General features: G+C 31.2%; 1 protein-coding gene across 1 annotated transcript in view; it reads right to left on the bottom strand.

Moving 5' to 3' along the window:
* The window catches only part of LOC126780382 (frequenin-1), a 243,516-nt gene extending 231,445 nt beyond the window's left edge, over positions 1–12,071 (bottom strand). Inside the window, exon 1 of the mRNA XM_050504844.1 lies at positions 11,881–12,071. The gene's annotated coding sequence lies outside the window, so the exon portion shown is untranslated. The remainder of the gene's footprint in view (positions 1–11,880) is intronic.
* Positions 12,072–12,328: the final 257 nt, after the last annotated feature.

Raw genomic sequence — 12,328 nt, 5'->3', positions numbered from 1 at the left:
TTTTGTCGGTGCGCTGTCAATTGCTTGTCAAATATTGTTAAATATTTTTGTAAAGCTCTTGTGAAAATAAAATAGAAATTTGTTAATGATTTCGATTGTAAAATATGGCAAGACCTTTGTCTTGTCTTTTAATTACAAATCGAAGTGATTACAGTACAGTAACAGTAACAGCCTGTGTATGTCCCACTGCTGGGCTAAGGCTTCCTCTCCGTTTTTGAGGAGAAGGTATGGAGCTTATTCCACCACGTTGCTTCAATGGGGGTTGGTGGAATACACATGTGGCAGAATTTCAGTGGAATTATACACATTCAGGTTTCCTCACGATGTTTTCCGTCACCGTATAGCACGCGATTAATTATAATCACAAATTAAGCACATGAAAATTCAGTGGTGCTTGCCCGGGTTTGAACCCACGTTCATCAGTTAAGATTCACGCGTTCTTTGCACTGGGCCATCTCGTTACTTACACTTACTTACTTACGAAGTGGTAATCACTTCGTAGGTAAGTAATTAAATTTAGATTATTTAAGGATAAAAATATGGGATATAATTCAATTAATTAAGAATATATCAAAACGAAAAGGTATTATTGCCACAAAGAACACGTCCCATTAATGAAACTTATTAAGCGTAATATCGATAACAATATAAATATAATATAATACTCCCACAGCATCGATTCAACGACGATTTAGTTTAATAATAAGAATTAGGATTTATTCTTATGATTGTAGCCTACTTCCATTGAATAACAAATTTGATTATATGTGACGAACCATAGAGTAACCGAATAATAATATGTATTATCATAAATATTCATGCAATTTCATGAATCAAAATTTCCTAATCCCTATTTTTAGTTTAGTCTATATTACTGCACGAACGTTGTATACAAAAATTTAATCTCCTAGTATTATAGTTACTTTAATCATGCTTTAGGAAGATAAAACGAATAAAATCTAACCGTATAATATACATTACCATTAGCTAGAAAATGGAAAAGTGTGCACATTTCATGAAATATATAAAAGAACTAGCTCTGCATATCCCCACAATAATACTTTATGCTGACCCTAAACGATATAAATGGCTTTTTCGAGACAGCTCTCTTCCTAACCCGAATTCCGAAAATTTGTCACATACACACTATTCACACTGTGTTACTAAAAGTTAATTTAGTTACAAATGGATTATAATTGTTCTTATATATGAATATTATTTTGCAATATATACATATGTATGTATAATTATACATACATCTAAAATATAAGGAGTTCTATTGTTCATACATATTATATCCATATTGTTATTAATTTAAATGCACGTACAAAAACTACGAGTCCCAACTATATTGTCACATTATGAAAAGGAAGTACGGTATCATTTTGTGTATTTTGTTGAGCTGATAACAGATTCAATCATGTTTAAGTCTGGAAAGCAGGCAAAACTATTACAGATGTTATATCTGTTATAGTCCTCCAAAACTTTGTATTGGAGATTTCATCTCTATATTGTCTCCAGGCAAGTCTGTAACAATATGTACGTGTTTGAGTTGACTGAATAGACAAAGTAACTCCAGCTCCAGTTAAAAAATAATTATATAAGATAGTCACTTTAATTTGTATAATATAGAATTGTAGACATTTATTAGGTAATATAATAACTTATAACTCAACAGATTTATAAGTAATAAATAGCATTGAATACATACATGTGTTGACTGTTTGTATTTGAGTTTAGAGTAAGTGTGAAGTTTTAACTAATTTGACACTTGAGTATGACAGTGATAATAAATTTAATTATAACTTAAGCTTTGAAGCGGAATAAATAAAATGTGATTTATTCGTTTTATTTTTCAGTCTCGTCGGAATAAGAGAAGTATTGTAAGCTTAAAATGTATATCTGTTTGACTGTCTGTGGCATTGTAACTGCTTAACTGGTTATACCGATTTGATTTAGTTTTTTTTTTTTTGTTGTTGAAAGGTGACTTGGTCGAGAGTGGATTTAGCTATGATTAATATAGTATTTTTTAGTCTCAAATTAAAAAGAAAGCGTTATAATAAATTACATTTCAGCTCGGGAACGCCGACAAATTGATCAACTGATAATAATTACTCGCCCCCCGCCGTAGACTTTGACACCACAGGTATTATGAAATATTAGCCAACCCTGGGATCTAATTAAGATTTTATGTCTCTTGTGCCCAAACAACATAATACAATAATATAAGAACAGCATCTATTAATCGATTGTCGAATCAATAGAAGAAAACCTGATAAATATCAAGTCAAATTATTTTACTTTTATCTGAGTTGTAATCTGGGAACAAGGTTGTGCCCCTGCCAAGACGAGTCAAAGGAAACGCTAGACACCACACCTTTGTATTACAATTAGCATTTATTATTTGGTCAGCTTAGTAAATCTGAAAAATGCAGGTTTCCTCTATGTTCATCGTCGAGCACGAGATGAATAATAAACATAAATGAAGCATATGAAAATCAGTGATGCCTGTTCGGTTAAAATAATATACAATAATATTGACGATATAAGGACATTTTAATTTAAATTTCAGTCAATATTATTTAAGATATTCACGTTTGTTTTTGGTTGAGATGTTTTTAAGTCGCTTATTAATTTTTCTTAGTGAAACTTATTTTATGAGTCGAAAATTCGTAATCTCGCAATAACACAATATGCCCATGTAAATTACGGAAAAACTGATGTGACTAATTCTATAGTACCACTCGCAGATTTTTATTTGAACGTGTAAATGGAACAACAAAAGAACTCAAGCCAAAAAAAGTCAAAACTGAATCTATTATAATATAAAGTAACAAGCTCACGAAATAGCAGCTGAATTAAAAGCCTTTACGTTCGTATTTTTCGAATTATGCTAAAAATACGATTCCAAATTTTTTATATGTATAAAAAAACTTTTGCCATGGAAAAAAGTGTCGCAGCTGAATTCAATCAGTTAATTTCACTTATGGATTAAAAAAAATACAGAAATGCATGAAACAAATTTTAGTAATAAAATAATTTAATTCACTGCATGCGTATACTTATATCCGTTTACACTTCCGATTAATTACAATGCATTTTTGGCTCAGTTTCAATATATTTAGTTACCGAGTAATGTTTTTTTTTAAAACCTCCATGATAAATATTATTAGAATCGGTTCAGTAATTTGTGCATGATTAACAAACATACAAATGACATATAAACTTTTGCAAGTGGGACGCCTGATGGTAAGTAAGCCTGGTGGTAAGTAAGCCTTTACACATTAGCGCTGCTGTACATATTAACCATATATATGTATATATGCCAATACATTTACATTAACAAAGCCATGTTAGTCTAGCCTTAAGTTGTACTTTCCTGGGTTACACATTTCTGGGTCCATAGTTCAACCGAGCTAATAGAACAACTAACATAAAGTGAACATTACCTAATTTAACTATATTTAAAATGCCAAGTTCATATTAAAATTTCAATTAGAAGCAACATGTATGCAACAGTCTATGATCACTTCCAATCTGTATGGTAAGTCCAGATTGCAACATGGCTTCTGAGATTTATTGGAATAATTTACATTACTTCGTTCGTGGCGTAGTTTAATCAATTAAATCAACTATTGTTGAAGTTCGTTTTATAATTAGAAACGGGTATAGCAACAATCTATCAAATTTGAGACTTAAGTTATTTAAGTAAAAGTCAAAATATATTTTTTTAAGTAAGCTCTAACAAGCGTTATTTTACAATTTTAATTTAAATATAAAGCTACCGCGGGTTCGGAATGTAGATTCTACCAAGAAGTACCGGCAAGAAACTCTACTGAGTTTCTTTACTGAGTTTTTACTCTTTTTAACAATTACTAACTTAAGGCTCTTATACCATTTATATTCATTTTTTATGTACAGTATAATATGCCTTATTTATTTTAAAATGTTTATAGCAACTAAGATATCTAATTCTAAAAGTATGTTATTTTGTGATCAATTCTAAAAGTATGTTATTTTAAGAATATTTCATTCTTTTATATAATTGGTTTTCAAATAAAACATAATGTTCCTATGAAAGTAGCTTACTCGATTTAACTGAATTATATTTGTTCACGCCCAAAGGGAATTTCATGAGCAATCGACTGAGCTTACGTTGACACCTATAACACAATTTTCTCATTCGATTTCCTTTCTTTTTGCTTCGAAAAATGAATGATTGCCTCCCAATCTTTTTGCTTAAATGAGGAAAGGCTCTTTCTGTACAATCAACACATTACATACAAACGCTACGTTTGATACCATATATTATATTGATATATATATATATATATATATATATATATATATATATATATATATATATATATATATAACATTTTGCTATATTAAAATTCCACCAGCTACCCTCGCTCAGCTTATGATCTCAGTAATAAGACCCGAGGCGATTTTGGAAATGCTAGCAAAATTGCACTGTTTCAGTTCAATACAACTTTTAAGCAGCGTTAAAGCGACGCAACAGTGACACTGAAACTTTTAGCTTTAGGTGTATTCATTTATCCTCGATTCAATTTTATTGAGTTTTTTAAATTAGAATAATAATAGCAAGCCAATCACGTAAATGCATTTTACTAAATTAATTATTTACACTATGACATGATACAACTGACGCAGAACATTGTTCCAGTAGTAAACAATGTATTCAATGTATTAAATAAAGTAGTTTTGAATGATTATCTTTTCAAAATTGTCATTTTAATTTATTGAATTACAGAATCACAGAATATATATATATATATATATATATATATATATATATATATATATATAATTTTCTAAAGCGCTACAGTTAAAACTCAACGCTTAATACTGTTTTTATCTTATTGTACAGGAAAGTTTTAAGGAAAACCCAATTTGAAAGGGGACAACTTTTTATAATAAAAAGATAATTCGTATGCAAGGATGTTTGTTTCGAAGGACCCCAATAGAGTCCTCGCCACGCTTCAAAAGCAGTCTGTTCCCTTTATTCCCCTACCCCTTCTTGCTTTTCAAGTTACTATTATTATTATATATTTCCAAAGCACTCATGTTGACTTTTTTATGTTATAGGTAGACGGACGGGCAATTTGACCATCTGGTGTTAAGTGGTCACCACCGCCCATACACATTCTCGATGTAAGAGGTTATGTCCCTTGTGTCTGTACACTGGCTCATTCTTCATTTAAAACGAAATCCAATAATACTAAGTATTGCTGTTAGGCGGTAGAATATCTGATGAGTGAGTGGTACCTATGTGGTACTGGTGGTAAAATATGATGATATTAATAATAAGTTATATAATATATAAATTATATAACTTATTTTTAATATCATCATATATATATGATGTAGTATATATATATATATAAGGATAACTACATTAAATACTAATATTTTTCATGGAAAATCTATTGATCAATCAATGATCAATTTATTGATGCGCCTTCGGGGCGCTAGGATACAATAAGTAAGTAGTAGGTAGGACCTACTTGCATGCCGTGACGGTTATCGGCATGACGCTCTCTTATGCCATCATCCCCCTTCTCCGGCACCGTTCTTTACTTCTTTGAGTGTTCGTGAATATATATAATAGATAATCGAATGCCTCGTTGTTCTAGTGGCTACATGTTAGGCCGCAGACTCGGAGATCCTAGGTTCAAATCCCAGGTCGGGCCAATAAAATGTTATTGAGATTTTCTGTTGAAAATTCTTAGTAGCAACCCGGAGTCTGGAAGTTGATAGTGTACAATCCTGTGCCTGGAAAACACGTAAGACCGTTGGTCGTGCGCGTGAACTCTTTCCGATCGGGTCGGATTGCAGTTCTATCGATTTAGAGAGTTAGGGAATAGAGAGTGTTAGCGCACACACTTGTGTAGTATACTATCACCTGTGCTATTTCTCTTGAGATTAGCCGTCGTGGCCGAAATTGGTTTGGAGGACTATTATTATAATAGATAAATTTGTTATTTGATAATAATTACATATATCGATGTTGAATTTATTTTGACCACATTTTTATTTTAAAACCAACTTCGTTAAAAATTATAGTAAAAAATATATTAAATTATTCCATGTACCAAACTATTCTGATCGGATTGTTTCGTCATCGGCACATCAATTCAATCGTTGTGGGGAACTGTCCTAAAATGGATTTGTAAGATTTGACCAACACTTGAAATAAAAACTTATGAAATTAAGAAAAATAAAACTTCGAAAGTAAAAAAAAAATACAAATTTGGTTCATTAATTCATTAAGGCGTTACGCTGCCACGGGCAGACAAACACAAATACGCTTTAATAAGGCTGACTCGAATTTTGTAGAAATAATTACAAAATTCTCAAGTATAATAGCAATTTTGCAAAAATCGGGCCAATAACAATTAAAGGCTCAGATATAAATAACGGTGAAGGAAAACATCGTGAGGAAACCTGCATGTGTCTAATTTCATTGAAATTCTGCCACATGTGTATTCTACCAACCCGCATTGGAGCAGCGTGGTGGAATAAGCTCCAAACCTTCTCCTCAAAAGGGAGAGGAGGCCTTAGCCCAGCAGTGGGACATTAACAGGCTGTTACTGTACTGTATATAAATAAAAAACTCTTAACTTCAATAAAACATTATATGTATATTAAAAGTGATTGTTACTGAGCTGATGAAAATAAGAAATGAGAAGCAAGCTCGTGTAGTAGCTAGTGTAGTATTCAATCTGTGCCACTCGCCCTAATAAATACTACGGAATAAATAACAAACGCGCGATACTTCAAGTCCTATTTTATACAAGAGTTAACCATAACTACGAGTATATATAGCTGCTAGATTAGTACTAGCGACGTCGTTATTTGAAATTCATTTGTAATAAAATTTTATTAAGTGGATAGCAGTAGTTTATAAAAAAAAGATCAAGATTGCTTAAGTTTTAAAAAAATATTGTTATATTATAAAATCGAAGAGAATGTCGGATATGCAAGTTTTTTTTATTTTATTTGAAAATTTTCTACTTATGCTATTGTTTTGTGTGACGGAAATCATATAAATAAATAATAATATAACTCCCTTCTCGATTTCATCGATAAAAAAAACAACAAAGCAAAACAAATTTTACTTGCAATAGTTAGGTAGCTCTAGCTTAAAATTTTATAGCTAACTCTGTATCGGTAATTGATGGCTTACAATAAATATAAATTGAACTTGACGAGTAAAGTGAAGTAAAAAGAAGAATCATTTAGTAGATAAATGATCGTCATAAAGACCATTTATTAATAAAATCAACCTAGCGTTTAGACCTATTTTTTCCAGGTGAATGCTTCCCAAGTGATCATCAAAGCTACTCGTTTCTATACATATTCCCGTAGGACCAAACACGATGTAGTAATACATCAATACTTAAACCGAGATACTAGAAGGAGCGCTTTAAGTGGAACAAGATATTCACTCACTAACTACGCCACAGCAGTTTCATTGTTGTCCGATGAATATGCATTACATTATTTAAAACATGTCTGTCAAAGATAATTTTAATTATCAAAATCAATGCGATCAATGAGATGAGTATATATTTTATTAAACAGCAGAAACTTGTTATGGCTTTTGTGTTCTTCTATCAAACGTCCGTGTGGGTGGATTATCTCCGAAGACGTTGACATCATTAACTACCTAGCATTGAGATAATAACAATATATGTAAAATATAGTACATTTTTTTTCAAATTAACCGACTTAATTTTTTTGCCACGTCGGAGCCGCCTGAACTCAACGGAAAAGAATCACCCAAATCGGTTAACAAACAAAAATAATTATACACCAAAACAAATGCTTACAAATAAATTGAAGACTTAATTTTTTAAGTTGGTTAAAAAATTAACAATCCATAAATATAGAAAGAAATATTTTTAAGGTAATGTTGGATTTAAGAATATTATGGCGTCCCGAAATCTGTCAAACAGCTGTAACGCAAAGTGGGTAGGTAAAGTTCTGACATATTTTCCATAATGTGAGGGGAAGCCTCGGTGCATGCAGTACCAGAAGCATTAAATTTGTTTGCATATGAAGGCAATTTTCTTACCTCTAGGAAATGCCGAAATTTTAAGAATAAGTTGACAGCTATGTTAAAATATTTATTTTTGCGCAAAATTTATCTTGTTTTATAAAGTATTACTTATTACTATTAAACGAATCTATATCTAAATTTTATTTCTGAACTGATTACCAATTTGTCAACGAATTTGTCGAAGTTTGACCTCAATGATGAAGATTACATCAATGTTTTATACGAATGTTACTAAAATCTAAGTTCAAATATAAGTATTTCACAAATAAGCGCTTTTGAATCTTCGTGTTACGTGATTAAATTAAATATAAACGCCAGCGGCTTTTCAGAAAATAGATTCTACGGCGAATAATTGACGAGAAACTAAGTAAGTTACTCCTATTTCATATGGAACTATGTATATATTTATGAAATGAAATTTGAAATTTAAAATTATATGTATATATTTATGAAATGAAATTTTAAATTTTGAAATTTATGAAATGAAATTTGAATTTTAAATTTGAAAATATGAAATTTAAATATAGAAATGAGTATGCCTTATCCTGGATGGATGGATATAAGAATGGAGGCCCGACCGTCAAGCGTCAAGGTGGCATGCGCAAGCGACCCGTGGCGCTTCTTACTAAGACTGAGAGGGTACCGCTGGTTTTTGGGTGGGTATTCCGACATTCGGGGCGCACTCAGTGCCTTGGATACCGGCGAGTCCCAGATATCCCCTTCGGGGTTTTTCCAGCAATAAAAAAGGACGATGAAAAAGAGGATGGACGTATTAAAACGGTGATATTTTAAATTTACCTTTTCTTTGATTGTATATAAATTCTCACTCATAAATTATGTGCTGATATTATAGTGAAGAAACGAATGTTGAAATTTGTAAAGAAAAAGTCAAATACTGTAAGAGATTATGTTTAAATAAGATGAAAATTCTAATCAATCAGTATACTTAGCAACTAATTTATAATCATTGATACTATTATCATATTCGTTTGTCATAAGTCCGTTAAAATAACTTTACTGTTAAGCTATATATCTTAGCTTACTAAACATACATATCGTCGCTAAGCTTCTTGTAGTGTTGCTATATTCAAGTGTGAAGGTTCATTTGGTTATTACAATAGCTTATTCAAGAGATTATTGTATCCAAATAGGTGAGAATTCACGATTGACAGCGCCTGTATTCTTGGCTAACCAAAACCCGTTATCTTTCACTGTAGACAATTACATCTTTAGTGGCTCAAACAAACAAGTATATAAAAACCAAAATAGTTTAAGCAGTGTTAGGAAAGAACTTAGTTCCCGACACATTTCCTATTACTTTTTGCTGTAATGTGATGTGCACATCGCTTAAATGTCATCTCGTTCTTAAAGCCTTATTTAAACGGTTTTAAATTAATTGAAAATATCTATTTGATCTATTTATAAAGTTATATTTTAAGCCGTAAGTTATTTAAATTATTAATAAATGTACATATTTTACACAAAACTTATAACTTAGTATATATTATGTGAATCAAAATTAAAAATAGCTACTGCAGAAACAATAACAGCGTGTGTGGGTCATTTTAATTGTGTTGAAATCAATTGATTTTTATATATAGTATAGAATAAAACTTATGTTATTAAAATATAATGCATAACAGCCGCATTTATTGCATAATGTTGGGGAAATATTAGTAAAAAGGGCTGTTATTATTTAACAAAAATACTGATCCTTTACGGTATTGTCGACCCAATACTAGCACAAGTTACAGTTTTATCAAAGTGATTATTAATAGAGACGAAAATTTCTTCAATGAAATGGAAACGAGTACAGGACACGTTGTACAATTGAATCATTTTTAAACAAGAGATGCTACTTAAATGTTACATAAAGATAAGTTTAAATTCATAGAAATATTTTAGGACATGATTTAAAAAAACTGTGTATCTTATAAAACTAAGACCTTTTTGGCAAATTTGTTTAAATTTAACTTTAATTAAAGCCATATTTTTCTTTTGGAATATTGCAGAGTTGGTTACTTAGACAAAAACGCAAAAAAAATAGGAAAAGAGGTATATGGAGTTCCCGAGTCTTATCCCGAGTGAAATATATGTGATTCCAAAGAAAAAGATAAAGCTTTTATTATCTCGAACTCATTTTAGTAAAATTTTGAAAGTTTATTATATATATAAAATTTTTTTTTTTTCAATTTCATTTTCATTCATTTCATCGAAAAGGTTTTAAATAAAGGATTCACTTTAATGATTTTAATTTTTTTTAAATCCTTAATATTGTTTGTATATTTGTTAAAAATATTAAGTATAATTTTAATAATTTTATTTAGACTTAGAAGCCGCACCATACCAAAAAACTAAACCAGTGCTCATACCAGTTGATTTAAACGATTTTTCTCGTTAGGATGGTTACCGACGGAAACCGTTGCAAGCAAAATGTTCTTATAAGTCCACCAAGCACCAAGCACCACTAGGACAAATATCTTCAAAATGAGGGTAAGAATTTTGAATCAAGACAAAAGACGAGCACCGTAATGTAAAATTCTTGAAGGCAATTTTGTTGTAAAAACAAAATCTTCTGGTCATATTGCTCTACGATCCGACTTAAACAATTTTTCTTCAATTTACTTATCATCAAGAAGGTTTATTGCTACTAACTTCTAACTAAAAATCAAATTCTTTTAAAAAATAAAATATTTAACATTTTAAATTAAATTTTAAAATTAACTGATTATTATTGGTTAACCCAAAAAATGGTAATTAAAATAACGATAGATGAAAATATAATGTAATTTACATCGTTCAATCATGAAACGCAAATTAAATAACTTAAAAACTTCCTGAAATTCTTTTAGTTCAATTTATTATAATTAACTAATACTGGTAATCATTTTCATTTATTACATTTTCGTTGCCATATACAGTTATAAATAGCATTTATTAAAAAATAAATATTTTTCTTCAGCAAAGGGTTTTTACAAATGCAATTTCCAGTAACAAACGTTGATAACTCTTTTCACAGCCTTAATCAAGGAATGCGACCTTCAAAATGAAATCGTGCATAAATGATTGGTACTTTATTAGGCCTGTACGAGAATACCGACGGCCTACGAACTTACATAGTATTAGAATGTGCTTATAAAATTAAGATTGAATAAAGACATTTTTATGTACATAAAATTAATAACGAACGTAAAAACCATTTGTATTTAAATTAGCAATTTTTGACGTTTTTTATAAATTTCATAAATATAAGTTCCAAAACTGCGAAATTATATGACTCAAAGCACTTTACTCTGTCCTTACATAATTTTATAACACCTGCGTCAGAAAACAAACACATTTGGTTCTCTAGACTCAACGCCAGGTTTTACTTAACTTAGCCTTTATGTAATATTGGAACAGCGAATACCAACAAATATTATGTTTCAAAGATTTGTCTTCGTTACTTTACTTTATATTTTAAAGAAGTTATTATATGTATTCGTCGTAATATTATGCCATATTGAATAGTAAAGCTAATTATAAAATATATAAAAATATCGCGTTCGGTACGAATTTTTTTTTCTAAAGATTGAATTGTTTATAATGCATTGGTATAATAGAAGTCGTTAATAAATGTATAAATTTTAAACCTAACAGTAGCTGTGCCAATATTAAAAAAAATAAACAATTCGCATGGCAGATATCATGAAAACAGAAAAATAAAGTAAGAATGGTTGCAAAAAAAATATTATATAAGAAATAATCTTGTGAACGCATGATGAGATATTAAGTAATCGTAAATTTCGGCTTACCGCCTTCAGCGAAGAGATAACCAACAACTATGTTAAAGTTAAGAGCGTCGGTTCTTCGAACAAAAGCTGTTCGAGGAAAGAAGCGGGGTAGACGCGGCGCGTCGGACGAGCGGTCTCGCGGTTCGCGTTCGGTGCTAATGCGACGAGGGTGCGATTTCGACAGAGCGTGCGAGGTGACGCTGGGACCGGTCCGTGCGCGAGGGCGACTCGAGTAGGAATCGGCGTCACCCTCCAACAGGGTTATGTAACGCGCGGAGTAGCGCAGCGCGGCCCGAACCCCGCTCCCCTCTTTAAGGGAAAAGATGAATGAGTAAAGTTTCCTAACGGACGTTAATCCATGGATCGCGCTTGTTTTCGGATCGGCCCGCGGTTACATAAAGCTATTTTGCACATGCGCGGTACTTTTTTGACACCGCACTATGGCGATGCGACCGTTTTCTTCGAACGC

Source organism: Nymphalis io, chromosome Z, assembly GCF_905147045.1.
Source record: "Nymphalis io chromosome Z, ilAglIoxx1.1, whole genome shotgun sequence".
NCBI lineage: Eukaryota > Metazoa > Arthropoda > Insecta > Lepidoptera > Nymphalidae > Nymphalis > Nymphalis io.
This window is presented reverse-complemented; position numbering and strand designations above follow the sequence as displayed.